The following is a 16,016-nucleotide window of genomic DNA, read 5'->3' on the forward strand; positions in this document are numbered from 1 at the left end:
AGAGGAGAAGGCAAAAAAATCTATTCGATACGGGGAGTGCCCCCTCATCATCATCATCATCATAGTCTAACTCATGAAAGATGGCATACCGTCAACACAGAGAGGCCCCCAACTTCAATGCCTTATTTCCTATGCTTCTTAGATAAGGGCTCCGCTTTATGGTTCACTCAGGAGAAAGTAAGTTGTACAATTGAGGTATAGTGCATTAAGATTTGATGAAATGGTTGAAGCTGGGAGGAATTGACATGTGAAACAAACATTTCTTTACTCATTGGTTAACTGCAATATGTAAAAGAAGAGGATGCTTACAACATTCAAAAGCTGCTCCTGGATGTACGCCATTGACCTCAGCATTGCTCCTAATGTATCCCTGGATACCTGGAATTTAACTTCCGACTCTCCTGTACGAGTTTCGGTGTCTTGAAGCTGGAACCGAATATGATATAAAAAAAAATTCTCGTAAACAAAGCTGTTCAAATAGCAATCAAGAACGCGTATGTTGAATACATATAACAGCATTATTCTATTTTAAATCCAACCTTGTAAGCAGATTAGCACACCACGAGAAAATGAATTGTAGAATAACAAACTGTCAGCAAGTTCTGGAATACTATAAAACTTTTTTTTTTGGAAGTAATTTCGATTGCATTCAAATGCCAATGCCAATAGCATCAAGCAGTACATCTTGTTTAATACATTTCGGTTCATCGTGATAGAACCAATGCGATTTGGTCCTCGACAATGCCCATTTAGCTAGTGCATGAGCAACCCTATTCACCTCGCGCGGCGCAAACAACACTTTAAACTACCTATGTCTGTCAAGAGCTTTGTGAGCCTCTATGAGCCACAAACCAACTGTACAGCAATAATCCCGCCTCTTATCTAAACGATTAATGATTAACGTGCATCCCCTTCGTTTATCACTAGAGCCCCAATCATTCTCGATGGTCAACCGAAATCCTTGCACGAAAGCGGCTGCTTCAGTTAATTCAAGTGAGTGTGCTTGCTCAAGTTTAGATGCAAAACCTTCAATGACCATTCCATGCACGTCGCGAGCAACCCTTCCAATGGCAGCTTCTCCATTATAGTCCGAGTAAGTTCCATCCTCATTTATCTAGATGCATCCAGGCGGCTGGCGTTGCCATAGTTGTCGAGCAATCCTATTCGCTGTGATCTTCGGTTTGAGATTCCATCCGTTATCTTTGTCAACTTCAGCAGCTAATTCCCATGCCTTGAGGACATCTCGATCAGTTTGAAACTCTCGATCGTGAACCCATTTATTCCTTCTGAACCAAATGGACCATAGCAAAGTGACCAGCTTGGCAAGACCTGTCATCTCCAAGGTTGAAGCAACTTTTTCCAACCAATCTTTCCCGAGGTTGCTTGCCACTCCGCCAGCGAGCGCTCAAGACCAGACAAGAGCAACACTGATTTGGAATAGGAGCAATTCTTGAGCGCATGCAGTCGTTTCCACTTCTTGGTTGCACAAAGGGCACAGGGCATTTCCTACTCTTGCTGCAGCAAGTTTCTTCCCTGTTTCATTATGGCAAAAAAAAAAAAAGTTTCTCCCCTGTTGGCAAAGCATTATGGCAGAATCTCCATCCATATAATTTTATTTTTTGGCAAAGTAGGGAGTTTGTGAATCTGTCTCCAAATTAAAGAGCTCTCTATCGTAGTTCCTTTTTGCATTAATAACCAGTTGTACCCCGACTTTACTGAGTAATAGCCAAAGTTGGGGAGCTCCCAAATGAGGTCGTTCCTAATGCGGGAAATGAAGAACTTGAGGATAATATTTGCATCATCTTCATGGAACACAGCTCTGATTTTTCCGGAGTCCCATCTAGGTTGCCAATGAATCATAAACTCTTTGCAAAGCAAAGGGTTACCTGGATTATCAAGATAATGGGTGGAGAATTGCACCGCCTTATCACCGCCCCATCTGTCTCTATGGATACGAGTTTCCCCATCAAATCCGATCCTCTAAAAATACCCCTGTAAGTTCTTTCGCTTTGTAGATGCTGTTCCAAGCATAGGAGGGTCTATTACCAAGCTTAGCCTCTAAGAAAGTTGACGGGGGGAAATATTTAGCCTTAAAAACTCAGAAAAGCAGAGACGAAGGCTTACCAATCATTCTCCAAACTTGGTTACCTAGAAGTGCAAAATTAAACAACTTTAGATCTCTGAAGCCCAAGCCGCCATCTCTTTTCGCCCGACAATATTATCCCAAGCGACTAAAGCCCACCCTCTTTTCTCTTTTCTCCCCGACCACCAATAAGCCCGCATGCTTGACGTGACGGCATCAATCACCCCATCCGGAAGGAGGGAACATGACATAGCGTACGTCAGCAACGCTTGAGCCACCAATTGGAGGAAGACCTCACGTCCCCCCGTAGGAGAGGAGGTTCTCTGTCCAACCGTTAATCCTTTTATTCACTCTGTCTTTAATGAACCCAAACACCTCCGATTTGTTCCTCCCCACGACAAGCGGGAGTCCAAGATAAACCCCTGATTATTCTCTTCGAGCACACCAAAAATCTCTCTAATGTTCCTTCGATCAACATCTTTGGTATTAGAGCTAAAATAAATCAAGGACTTGTTGAAATTGATTTTCTGCCCAGAGGAGGACTCGTACAAGCTCAGGACTCTCTTCAAACATCAAGCCTATTTGATTGAATTCTTGAGGAAAAAGAGACTATTGTCTGTATAAAACAGGTGGTTCACTCTAAGACCCCTCACACTGGCGCGAACTCCTTTCAAATTCCCTTTCCATTTTTCAGAGAGCAGTACTGCTGATAAAACTTGCGCACAAAAGAGGAAAAGATACGGGGAGACGGGGTCACCTTGTCGAAGTCACCTCCCCGGTTTGAAGGAATTTGAAAGCTATCCATTAATCCGAATACAAAAAGACATAGTGGAGATACATTTGATGATAAGGTTGATAAAGCTTGTATCAAATCCCATTTTACCCATCACTCCCTCAATGAATCTCCATTCTACCCTATCGTATGCTTTCTCCATGTCCAATTTGAGCGTCGTCCCTTTATTAGGTCCATTGTTCGGACCTTTTAAGTAATGGAGGAGCTCATGTGCCACAAGAAAGTTGTCAGAAATTTGTCGTCTTGGAACAAAAGCACATTGATTTTCTGAGATACAAAGAGGCATTAGAACTTTAAGACGATTAACAATACATTTGGAGACCACTTTGTAGATGATCTAGCATAAGCTAATCGGTCGGAAAATTTTCATTAAGAGAGGATTATCCACTTTTGAGATGAGTACAATAACAGTTTAATTACCCCGCTCAAAACATTCATGACCATTAAGCAATTCAAGGCATAACAAAATAACATCATTACCCACAATATCCCAAAAGATACGATAAAAACTGACGTACCATGAATACCTGGGGCTTTGTTTGGGTTAATTTGGGTGAACGCTTTGAGAACTTCATCGATTGGAACTCCTTAACTTCATCGATTGTGAACTCCTTACAAAGCTTGGCATTCGCTTCCGTCAATGGCGTCCAGGATCTCCTTGTCCAGTTCAGCTTCAAAAGAACAATAGAGAGGGGGGGGGGGAAATTCAGTGGCAATGTCAAAGATATCTTCTTGATTTGCAATCCAATTCCCATCTGTGCTTTCCAAACCTTTTATCCAATTCCGCTTCTTTCACCCATTTGCGCGCGTGTGAAAAAATCTGGTATTTCTATCGCCTTCCTTTAGCCATGTAACTCGGGATCGCTGCTTCCAGAACGATTCACTTTTTTCATTGTTAATGGACGATGACTCCAGCGTTGTTCCTTGGTTACAAGTTCCATCCCTCTTCCACCACTCTACGACAGCCTTCCTCTTTTGCCCAACATATGTAGAACTTGAAGTAGTATGATCTCCTTTGTTCCAGTGAAGAATGCCCAAGACCTTGTTTGTTCACGACAATGGTAGCATGGTCAGAAGTGGAGGAAAGTTCCGTAGTCACCACAAAGTTATCAAACCAGTGCAACCATTGGGGAGAATCTACAAGCCGATCGAGTCATTCCCGTAAGTGATTTGAGGCTTCTCGACCATAGAACCAAGTGAACCGCCCAACACGTGGCTTCATATCCCAGAGGTCACATATTGCTAAAGCTTCTTTAAAATTGACCATATCCACTGCCAACCTTCTTCGACCCCCTTGCTTCTCACTTTGAAGAAGAATCTCATTCACCCCCAACAAGCTAAGGCAGATTTGACGTATTTCGAAGCCGGTCGAGCAGCTTCCAACTTTCACTCTTGCAGTTGTGGTTGCTGTAGCCATAGAATCCTGTGAATCGGAAGGACTTTTGATGCCATTTCACAACATCAATATGGTTATTAGAGTATCCTACCAGATCAACTTGAACTTCTTCATTCCAAAGAAGTGTTAAACATGTGCAGAGCTCACTCCTTTCCACTTCAAAACATCCTGACATACCCAAACGTTGTTTCAAGCTTCCTGTTTTATTTTTCCGTAAACGAGTTTCAGATAAGAACACCAAATTTGGGACCTTTCTACAGAAAAATCTCCTTAATTCATTAATTGTCGATGGGTTCCCAAGTCCTCGACAATTCCAACATAAAGCGCGGGCTTGCTCTGCAGCCTCAGTCGAAAAAGTCTGATTGTTATGTTAGCAGTTCTCCCCCAATTTGACTTCGCCTTGTCCTGAACCTGATTTGAAGCAGACCAATAATTCCCTCTTCATGAATGTTTCCCATGTTCCAACGCTGATGTCAGAATCATTGGAAGGAAATGTCCTTTTTGATAAAGGACCCGATCTTTCTAAACACCTGTCAAAACTCTTCGGATAGTGTCCTAGTTTCCTTGTGGCTCTCTCATATAGTGAAGGGTTAGGGTTGTCTCCATGCATGCAGGATTTCTGCATCGTACTAATCTTGATGACATCCCTCTTGTCTCCTGCTTTGTCAAACGTTAATACTTTGACCAAACAGCAGCAAGACTCCGGTTTGATATCCCGCCTGCTCCGACAGCCTCCATCCTTTCTATTGTCTTCCTGATTTTCATTTTTATTCCCCAGCCACTTAGCTTTGCTTTTAAGAATACCTTGTCTTAACCAGATCCTCTTTTCATTACCTAGCTTTGGTAGCCGATTTCCAACCTTTCTACCTGACACCCCCTGGAACCACTTTGTATTCTTCTGGTTTTGAAGCCCCTGGATATTCAACACATCTTTATGCCCCTCAGCGCACTTCTGTTTTCATTCCTCCTACGACATACTTCCAACCGGCGGTACCTCCGTTTTTTTCCTTTTCTACTGCCACTGACATTTTCTACCCCTCTATTTTCGTCTTCCGAAGGACGAACCTTCCATTCGATCCTGCACGTAAACACTAACTAATACATTAGTTCAGATAGTAAAAGCCTTACCTTGCCCGGAGTTACTTCCTCTAGCCTGACATTCTGGTATACTACATAGAAGCTTCTCCCAGTTAGGTGGAAGCAGGAGACAACTAATCCTATTGAGACATGGTTCTCTAAACCTATATCCAAGACACCGTTGATGACCAATGAGACCATTATAACAACACCAGTTTGAGTTTCGACCATTGTGAGATGGAGAAGAAACAAATGAGCTGGCCATCCCCTCAGAAGCTTTCCTGTTGTTTTCCTTCTGGTTTTTGGAATTTCCTTTTAACTTATTTTGGTTTCAAATTTTTATCTCATATCTTGGAATACTATAAATGAAAATTATCATTAGATTTAATTTGCTCAAATATCTGACCATTGTGGATTTGCATACCTTCAAATTGATTACAGCAACTCTGTTAACTGGGGTAGAAAACTGTCACTTATATAAGCCATAGACCTCAACATGGGTTCTAAACTAACACTTGAAAGCTGAAACTTAACCTCCATTTCAGCTGATGGGCTCTTGCTATAATCTTGCAACTGTGTCCATATATCAGATACGTGTAAGAAAAAGGCTTCACATAAGCAGAAAACAAACAGTAGTGAATAATATAGCTATGAACCTCATAAGCTTAACAGTTTTAAAGGGTTCCATGTACTTCAGCAATTAATTCTGAGGTTATATTAACGGTTAATGCGACTACGCTGCAACTTGGGATTTTACGTACTCGAGGGCTATTACAGTTTTACCACACGTATACCTTTAAATTAATGACTGCCAACCTACTTTCAGGGGTTGAATTTTTGTTTTCCATTACCCAAGTCATTAACTTCAAACAAGGAAGAATTGGCTGCATTAATGAAACCCATAAACATGTATCAAGTCAGTATCCTGTTCTTCAATTCAAAAGCAATAGATGAATGGAATGGATTTTAGAGAAATAAAGAATTACTTATTGTACCATGTTATCAGGATGACTGTCATCTCAATGAAGGGAAACGGGTGCCATACATGTCAGATTCAAATCTGAGACATATTGAGCAGGAGTACCAGTGTCATTAAGATTGAAATGCTGCGTAATTTCATCTTGCTTTGGCCATAGCAAAGGGGCCACATTTGGAGCTGATGTTAAGCACTTCTTGTCATGATAGGCAACTCCACTGGCCAGTGAGTCAGGAGGTGCAAGTTTTGCAACATTTTTCTTTGGAAAGGAAACCTTCTTCCCACATTCCTTAAGAGCACCCATTGCAACATTATAAGTCTCGGTAACTATTGCCCCATCTTCTGCATATTTGATTGCTTCCCGACGTAAATTATTATACCATGATGTCAACAAATCTTGACCATGCAACTCAACACCACGTTCATCTGTTCCAACCCCAGACTTTGCATTTCGTGTCCATCGTTTCAGGATGTAATGTGGTGGTAATGTAAGTACATTTGTCAGAGTGAAGACCGTTAAAACATGTCTACAAAGTAGGCCAGCATACTCAAACATTTTACAACTACAATTAGCTCTTATTTTGGGGTAGTTTAATGTAACTATGTACACTTTGTTGTCATCCTCATACTTTGCAACTCTGAATGTGCTGATAGCTCCATCAATTTCAATTCTATTCGCAGTGTAAACAAAAGTTTCAACTAGTTCTTCTTGAAATTTCGTGAAAATTTTCCTTGTATATAGATATGCTGCCTGCTTCTCCATAGGTGACGTTGTCCAAGGGACACGTGGTGCATAGTGTCAAAATCAGCTTCTATCTCCCTTTCAAACCAGTTCTCTAGTGCTAGTTCATACTGTCTAAAGAACATAGGTAATGCGGTATGTTGATTCACATATCCATAAAAAAAAGAGTAATCAAATACCTGATTGGGAGTTATTGCCGCAAAAAAGGAATCCCGAAAATATACAAGCACTCACTGAGCTCGGGCATTATATAATGAATGAAGCCAATCATGCGCCCCAAGATTACTTTTCAATAATCAAACTCCTCAATAGTTTCAGCCAAATTTATGCAATTATACAGTTCCACCTGAAAATTAGGATGCACATGAAAAATATGTGCCAAATTCTCTGGGCCTTCTCTTAAAACACTCCACTTATTAATACAGTGCCGAACACCTGGAAACACCTGAGACACTGCTGTCTGTATGGATCTTTCTTGATCAGTGACTAAAGAAACAGGTTGATGATTGTTCATCGTAGTAAGAAATGTCTTGAGAAGCCAAACAAAAGAAGCCTCGGAGTCATCAAATAGTAATGCACAACCAAACAAGATTGTCTGAACATGATGATTCAACCCAGTAAATGGAGCAAATGGCACCCTATACTGATTTACTCTGTAACTTGTATCCAGTTTCACAGCATCACCAAAATGCATGAAGGCTGTCCTTGACCTTGCGCATCAGCCCAAAACACATTAACCATGCAGTTATCATCATCCAGCTATATTGCATAAAAGAAACCAGGGTTCCCAGCCTGCATTTTCTTGAAATAATCAAGTAAATTTTGAGCATCCCTCCCCAATGTTCTCTTTCTGTTTTTTTTATAAGATTTCAGGCCTTATTAAAAACCCCTTCTTGATTAATGGAACTTGTAGAGAAGCTCATTGATCAACGGAAGGAGGAAAAGAGTGCCTTAGGATTTCATTGAACATAAGTAAAATTACAACATAATTAAAACTCATCAAAATACCCCTTACAAGAACCAGAAAACTCACACCCCTTTCATGAACCAGAAACTCAAAACAGAACCTCAAACAACAACATAATAGTTAGCCTATACCAGCATGGGCTAAAACATCAGCCTCTAAGTTTGCTGTCCTTGTAACCCATCTAACAACCCCTTAATAACTCTAAGTTTATCAACTATATATCTAACAATAAAAGCATACACAACTGGGCATGAATCAACATTCTTAATCCAATCTACTGCCACCATGCTGTCACTCTCAATAATCAACCGATCTTTAACCATCCCTTGAAAAGAGGCAAAGAAAGATAAACCCCTTTAAATAGCTTTAAGTTCCATCAACGTAGGAGGTCCCGAACTAGCATACTCTTTAAAAGAGCCTAAAATTGAACTAGAATGATCCCTTAAAACACCTCCAATACCACTTTTCTTCCAATCACTGCTAATGGTAGCATCAACATTCAATTTGATGAAGCCCATAGGAGGAGGGGACCAAGGGATTTTAGATAACAAAAGGATATTGTAGGAAGAGCAAGAATCCCCTAGGGAAGGATCAGAAATTATAGAATCCTTAGGAATAGAAATCTCCTTATACTTAACTAAAAACCAAGAAACAAGCCTAAATCTTGCTAAGAAAAATAATTTTGTTTGATCAAGCTTTCCCTCTTCAAAAACAATATTATTCCTGACTTTCCAAATGGTCCAAAGAACAACCCCAGGAATGAAAGTCCATATCGCAGAGTTTTTCTTCAAATCATCCTAAGCTAGTAGAAAAATCTTTGCATCTGCATGGAAAACAGAACTAAACCTCCAAAAATTCATAAATTTATTCCATAAAGACCACACAACCGAACAAGTAAAAAATAAATGCATGGAAGACTCCTCAACCAACTTATGAAGAGGACATAAAACATCCTCAATTCCTTGAACCCCTCTTTTTACCAATTTGGTCTTAACAACCAACTTTTGAAGAACAATCTGCCACACTAAAGATTCCACTCTTGGAGGTGTCAAACCACTCCAAACTATATTTTTCCAGAACTGAACCTCATCTGAACCTGAAGCACACATCTTAACACAAGAGCTAACTGAAAAAACCCCATCCCCATAGCATTTCCAAATCAAACAGTCAGTGGATTCTTTTGATAGAGAAACACTGGAAATGATGCTCATCAAATTACACCATTGTTCAAGCTCCCAATAATTTATATTTCTTCTGACTTTGACATCCCAAATCCAGCCCGAAGATCGGAATTCACCAAACTCACATAACTTGCCAATTTTGTTTGTAGAAATAAAAAACAGTCTGGGAAAAAGAACCTGGAACGGATAATCTGCAGCCCAACTATCTTGCCAAAATCGAATGAGCTTACCATCACCCACATGGAAACTGCACAAACTTCAAAACTTAGAACCAAAGGTGTCTTCTTTGAAATGGTTATTAACCAATGATCTCCATAGCCAAGAAGCTTCAGGTGAAATCTTTCTATCAAACACTAACATTGATGAATCAATATTATATTTGTTACATATAAATTTCCTCCAAACATAACTTTTTTCATTTGCAAACCTCTAAGACCATTTCCCTAAAAATGCTTTGTTCATGCTATAAAGATTTCAAACTCTCAAACCTCCCTCACTTTTTGATTTACACACTTTGGCCCAATTAACCCAATATATCTTTTTTATACCATTTCCCCCTCTTTATAGGAAATCAGACATAATTGAATTGAGTGTCTTGTAGATGGAGGCTGGAATCTTAAACATTGACATAAAATAGGTAGGCAGTGAGCAAAAAATCGATTTGACCAAGACTAATCTCCAAATTAATGAAAGAGTAGAAGTCTTCCAACCAGCTAGTTTTGTGTAAACATTCTGAACCACCAGTTCCCAAATAACTGATGAATTCCTGTTAGCACCTAGTGGAAGTCCTAGATAATTAGAAGGAAAATATCCCATTGCACAACCAATAGAATCTACCCAAATCTGAACATCCTTTTGAGATATGTTAATTACAAATAGTTTACTTTTCTTGAGGTTAAGTTGAAGCCCTGACATAACTTTAAACACTCTAAGAACATTCTTTACGTTCATAATCTGCATATTCAAAGCTCCAAAAGATAATTAGATCATCAGCATACTGCAAGTGTGTTAAATTAAAAGGCCCTTTCTTCTTGCCAATTAGCATTCCTGAAAATAATCCCTCAGAAACATCCCTAAGGAGTAATAAATTGAGCAGTTCCCCCACTAAATTAAATAATAATGGAGACAGGGAACAACCCTGTCGAAGACCCTTTTCCATAGGGAATTCCTCCTAGGGAACTCCATTGAATAATACCGAAACTGAAGTTATAGTAACACATCTCTTGATCCAACTAATCCTTGTAGAACCGAAACCCATCTTCTTCATCAACTTGAACAAAATAGGCTAGTCAACAATATCATAAGCCTTCCTGAAATCAACTTTTAATACACAACCATTTAGCCATTTCTTCATCCAATAATCAATTCCTTCATTAGCAATAAGAGAACAATCCAAAATTTGTCGACCGAGTATGAAGGCAAATTGAGTCAGGCTGATGATATTACTTATACAACTCCTCAGCCTCCTGGAAAGACATTTAGATAAGATCTTGTAAACCCTTCCTACTAAGCTTATCGGTCTATAATCATCATGGCTCCCAATGTCAGAACCCTTAGGAATTAGGGTAATGAAGGTATGGTTAATACCATGTTCCCAATCTTTCCCCAAAAAGAAATTATAGAAAAAATTTAGAATATTTTCCTTAAGGACATACCAGAACCTTTTGAAAATCCCAAATTCAATCCATCCGGCCCTGGGGCTTTATTACTGTCGTAGGACTTTAATGTCTCCCAAACTTCCTTCTCAGAAAATTCATTCTCTAAAAGAATACTTTGCTCTAAAGAAATTCTAAGAAAAGTCAACCCCATATCATCAACATCCAAAGTAGACCGATCATTAATTTTTTTAAAAAAAATGATCATTGACAGTGGCCTTAATAACAGTTGGGTCATGAATAATATTCCCATAAACTTTTAGAGTATTCAACGCATTTAGTTTTCTCCTAACTGAAGCACAAGTGTGAAAGAATCTAGTGTTTAGATCCCCATCATATACCCACTTCATTCTTGAATTCTGATGCCAAATATGCTCATCTGTTCTGTGAAGTCTCCATAATTCTGATCGACAAACATTTAATTCAGCTGTTATCCCATGATCTGAACTATCTTGCAACTACTGGACATTCTCCTTTAGGTTTTGAATTTTCTTTTATAAGTCTGTAATTGAAACTGCTGGAAAATGGTTTCTCTTCCCAGTCCACTTTTTGATGGCTAATTTAGAACTCTTCAAAATGCTCAAAATTCCAGCTTTTCTCTTATTCTTCTTGCAATCTGATATTGAAAGATTGACCATTTCCTCAAAACCTTCTTCCTCCATCAAGTAATTAAATTGTCTAAAAGGTTTTTTGCCCCAATTAATTCCTCCATTTTCAAGTAATATAGCATTATGATCTGAAATAGACTTAGGAATTAATGACTGGACAATATCAGGAAAACTAGCCAAGAATTGACCATCCACCAAGAACCTGTCCAATCTAACAAATGTGGGAACATCTTGGTTATTATACCAAGTGAACCTGCCCCCATTCAAAGGCAGATCAATTAATCCTGAAGTCTGAATAAACCGACTGAAAATCCCCATTGAGTTTCTATTCTGAGCTCTACCCACCTTCTCTTCCTCAGACAAGTAAACATTGAAATCCCCTCCCACACAAATAGGCAGATTCTGATCAGAAATGAACAAACTGAGTTCTTCAAAAAAACATGCTTTCTCATCCTCCACTGAAGGCCCATAAACATTAATGAGAACACTTCTAAACTGATTAGAGCGAAATTTTCCTGAAATAATAATGAATCCTCTATTAATGCAGTGATTTTCCAGCTCAAACACATTGTTATCCCAGCAACATAATAACCCCCTGAAGAACCAACCACTGGAGATTCGATAAAACCTTGAAGAATATTCAACCCGTTTCTTCTTAAAAAAGACCTTTGTATTTTCTCGGATTTAGTTTCTTGTAACCAAAGAAAAGAAGGAGATGCCTTAGAGACTAATCTCTGAACAACTCTATGTTTCTCTTTTTTCCCAAACCCCTTACATTCCATGAAATTATGGATATTTTTTCCTTCATAAGTGATTGTTGAATAATATGATTCCTCCATAAGACTCCTCAAATGACCATATTCAAGCCTTTCTCCAAATTGATAATTTCTTTCCAGAAATGTTGTCTTCCCCTGCTTAAAAAAAACCCCCAATACCTGGCAAACTTTCCAAGTAGCTAATGCTTCCTCCAAAAGGTCTAAAAAAACCGAAGATGAGGCTGTTGAAATATTTACTTGTTCTAAAGTTTTCCTTAGCATTAATCTTTTTGCTCTTCTATTTAATATACCAGAATTATAAATAGAACAATGTCCTTCTGAAAAATAACATTCAGGCTCCCAATCCAAACTTTTAGCACCTGCTATTCTATATGTAATACGATCCTCACTGCCTTGGATAATCGCATCTGCTGTTATAGTAAACTGTTGGTCTGATATGCAAGTTTGGTCTTTAACCTTATGAGAAACTGAATCATCATCTCTAACATATATGCATTCCTTCTCATTCCCATACTAGTAATTTCTCTCCCTAGATCTTTTATAAACCTTTCTATAACTGCCCATTCTCCTCCTATCTAAAGGTTCACTCTTTGTAAAGCGAACTTCTGAATTGAATCAACGATCTACCCCTTGTATGACTCTTTGAAAATTATGAATTAGGAACTATCAGTATTAAATTATAATTTTTAGCCTCAATTCCTTCACAACCAGTCGAATCTGAATTATAATTGAACCCCTTATATTGCTTATGTTCACTGCCAGTCTCTATCAATTTCCTATTCTGAACCATTTTACCAAACTTATTTATTGTGTAAGTTGTCCCAGAAGGAATTATCTTAGAAAATTTCAACCCAGTCTGCTCATTATCTTTTGGTTGGGCTTGAGGCCCATCAGTCGGAATATTTGAAATTTTAATTCCTAATCCTGCAAAGTCTCCCTCTTTGATACTCCTAACGTTCTGCAAATCTGGCAATCCTCTTTTAATGCCCTTCACATGTTTGGTAAGTCTTGGAAATTGTTTTTCCCTATCAACTTATACTAAACCATAAGATACTCTCTGTTCAATCCACATGTCAACCCTATGCAGTATTTTCTCTATTGATTTTACTGAACCTTCTTCATATTCTGACACCTCCCTGTCTTCACATTCCTCAGACATTAACTCACCAAAATGTTCCCCAACTGCTCCAACCACTGGATATTTTCTGAAGAAAGGTGTTGAAGATTCATACACCAATCCAATTTTGATACTCACCTTATACAATCTACCATACGATCCAAGAGTAATGACCTCTAGGATATCGAAAGGGCTAGCAACCTTAATAAGAATTCTCGCAGACGTGAGATCCTCCCTGTTCTTAGTGGAATCATGGATTTCTACCATCATCCCCCATCTCACTTCTACTCGTTCCAAAAATGATATATTCCAGCATAAAAGAGGAACCCCAAGTAACTTAACCTGGAAAAAGTCGTTGGAACTCCATATTCATTCAGTAAAGGAGACAGTCTATCAAACCAGGATCCTATTTTGTCTGTCTTCTTTGTACATGCCTTCATCATCTCTTCATAAGATTTGAAAATGATTGCACAGGAATTCTAGACATAGCCCCAGCTAACAATCTGAACATCATAACCTTCATTAATAAAAGACTTCTGAACTAACTCTAAATCAAAGGAATGCTTGATAATCCCTGTTAATGATCTTTTAACCCAACTCGAGCTCTCGGAAGGTATATGCATTTCCAAAATGTTATTCTTTGTTTTCTCCCTGTGAATCCCTTCAGGGGATAACTCCCTATATCCCAATGCATTGTTCCTCATTCTGTTTGTCAGCAAGACATCTTTATACGTTCTATCATCCCTTAATCTCCTCCTAGAATCATCTATCCTTTTTGACTTTGAAGTTTAAGCTATATTTGAATCTGGAACCGCTATCCTTGGACGAGCATCATTGTATCTTACAACTCCAACTGTAATCTTTCTTCCATCTATCAGTGAACCATTTAACTTGTCAATTGCCCTTTTCAAACCGGCTTCACTCTCAAACTGCACAAAAACAAAGGTGGGGAATTTTTATTTTGGATTTCTTGTTTCTTTTGGGATGAAAACTCTCTTCACAGGTCCCTGAGACGAGAAAATATCCCAATGGATGAAAACCGTCTCTCCATGTATGCAAACAATCATGGCATCTACTTTTCTCTTTCTGTTGACTAGCCTAAGTGCATAATTTGGTGTTATGATGTTCTTTCATGAGTGATTTGCTTCTGCTAGAGTTCTCCAGATGCCGTTATTGTTTGCATAAATAGAGAGGCAGTTTCCATCCATTGAAACATACATCACACCACTTGGTATAACTTCAATTCCTTGGTAAGTGGTAAATATCAACCGTGATCTTTACAACACCGGTAAAGTGCCTACGGGGACGAATATAATGAACTTTACCAGGACTCATCATTGAATGGCTATGCTCCTTTACAAACTTTATAACAACCCATTTTTGTCCTTTTAACTCTATCCTGAGCATAGCATTGCAGCTTTCAGCAGATCTTTTCAAACTCTCTTTGCCACAAACAAACTCCCTAGCAACTATTATCCCATTGGTTTTATAATGCGAAGAAAAAATGACTAGTTTTGAAGCTAAATCCCATTTGCCTAGCATATTCACCATAGTAAGCTCCAACAGCATCTTCAGAATTAAATTCCATACCCACATACGGCTCAGAAATCCCATCTTCTTCTAGAGCTAAGGAACTTTCTAGATGATTTTCTTCTTCAGTTTCACTGGATCAGCATCCCCATCATCCACATTCCACGATGGCTCAAGCCCTCTTCTGAATAAATCACATAGTCATCCATACTAATCGAGCATTTAATATTATATCATCAAAGTATTTACTTAAAGCCAACGCTCCCACAAGCAATCACAAACCAAAAAAAAAAAACATTTAGTGGAAAATACTAAACTGAAACTCGTAATGAGTAATAGATAGCTAATCAATAAAAAGGTATAAACTCATCTTTCAAATAGTTTAATGGCCCAAAATATATTGTTCAAAAATTGCTCCGAACATAACTACATATACAAAGGAACACACATGTTCATATGAAATATAAGAAAAACAAGGAATTGCTTTTTAATGTGTTCTTCACGTATAAATAACAACAACAAAGCCAATCAAATGCTGAAAACTATACTCCCTGGATTAAACATAGAGCAAAAACTAAAGAAAAACTTATCGCCCAGAATCATTTGGAAAGGCAAAAAAACATGTTGAAGAAAAGCATAAAGTTGATCGAATTCATAAGTTTTCCATGGATAACTCAAAAGGAATTGAAAAAGTTAGTAGTACCTGAAAATTCAAATTTTGAGAACATTGAAGGACAAAATTATGGGTTGGAAAGGAAAGGAAATGAAAGTCGAAAAATGAATATGTGAAGGTTTGAGAGAGAAAAATTTTTCTTTTTTCTTTTTTTTATAACTTTTTCCCCATAGAAAGTAAAAGGCAAAAAGGAATCAGAGGCCCCTTAACTTTAAGAAAAAAACCAATGTGGCCCCTATCATTTTTTTATCAATATAGCCCTCTAACTCGAAAAAAATTCAATATAGCCCTTTGACCAACGTTTTACGTCGTTGACTAACGTTTCCTTTAATTTGTGTTGACCTGGCACGTTAAGCACCCCCAACATAATATTTTTAGCAATCAATTTGGCCCTCCAACTCACGAAATAACTCAATGTGACCCTTTGACTCTATTTAATGAT

General features: G+C 38.4%; 1 pseudogene; it reads right to left on the reverse strand.

Annotated features, from left to right (window-relative positions):
• Positions 1-264: 264 nt before the first annotated feature.
• Positions 265-15,351, reverse strand: LOC120115310 (annotated as a pseudogene).
• Positions 15,352-16,016: the final 665 nt, after the last annotated feature.

Source organism: Hibiscus syriacus, unplaced genomic scaffold (assembly GCF_006381635.1).
Source record: "Hibiscus syriacus cultivar Baekdansim isolate YM2019G1 unplaced genomic scaffold, ASM638163v2 tig00110263_pilon, whole genome shotgun sequence".
Taxonomy (NCBI): Eukaryota; Viridiplantae; Streptophyta; class Magnoliopsida; order Malvales; family Malvaceae; genus Hibiscus; species Hibiscus syriacus.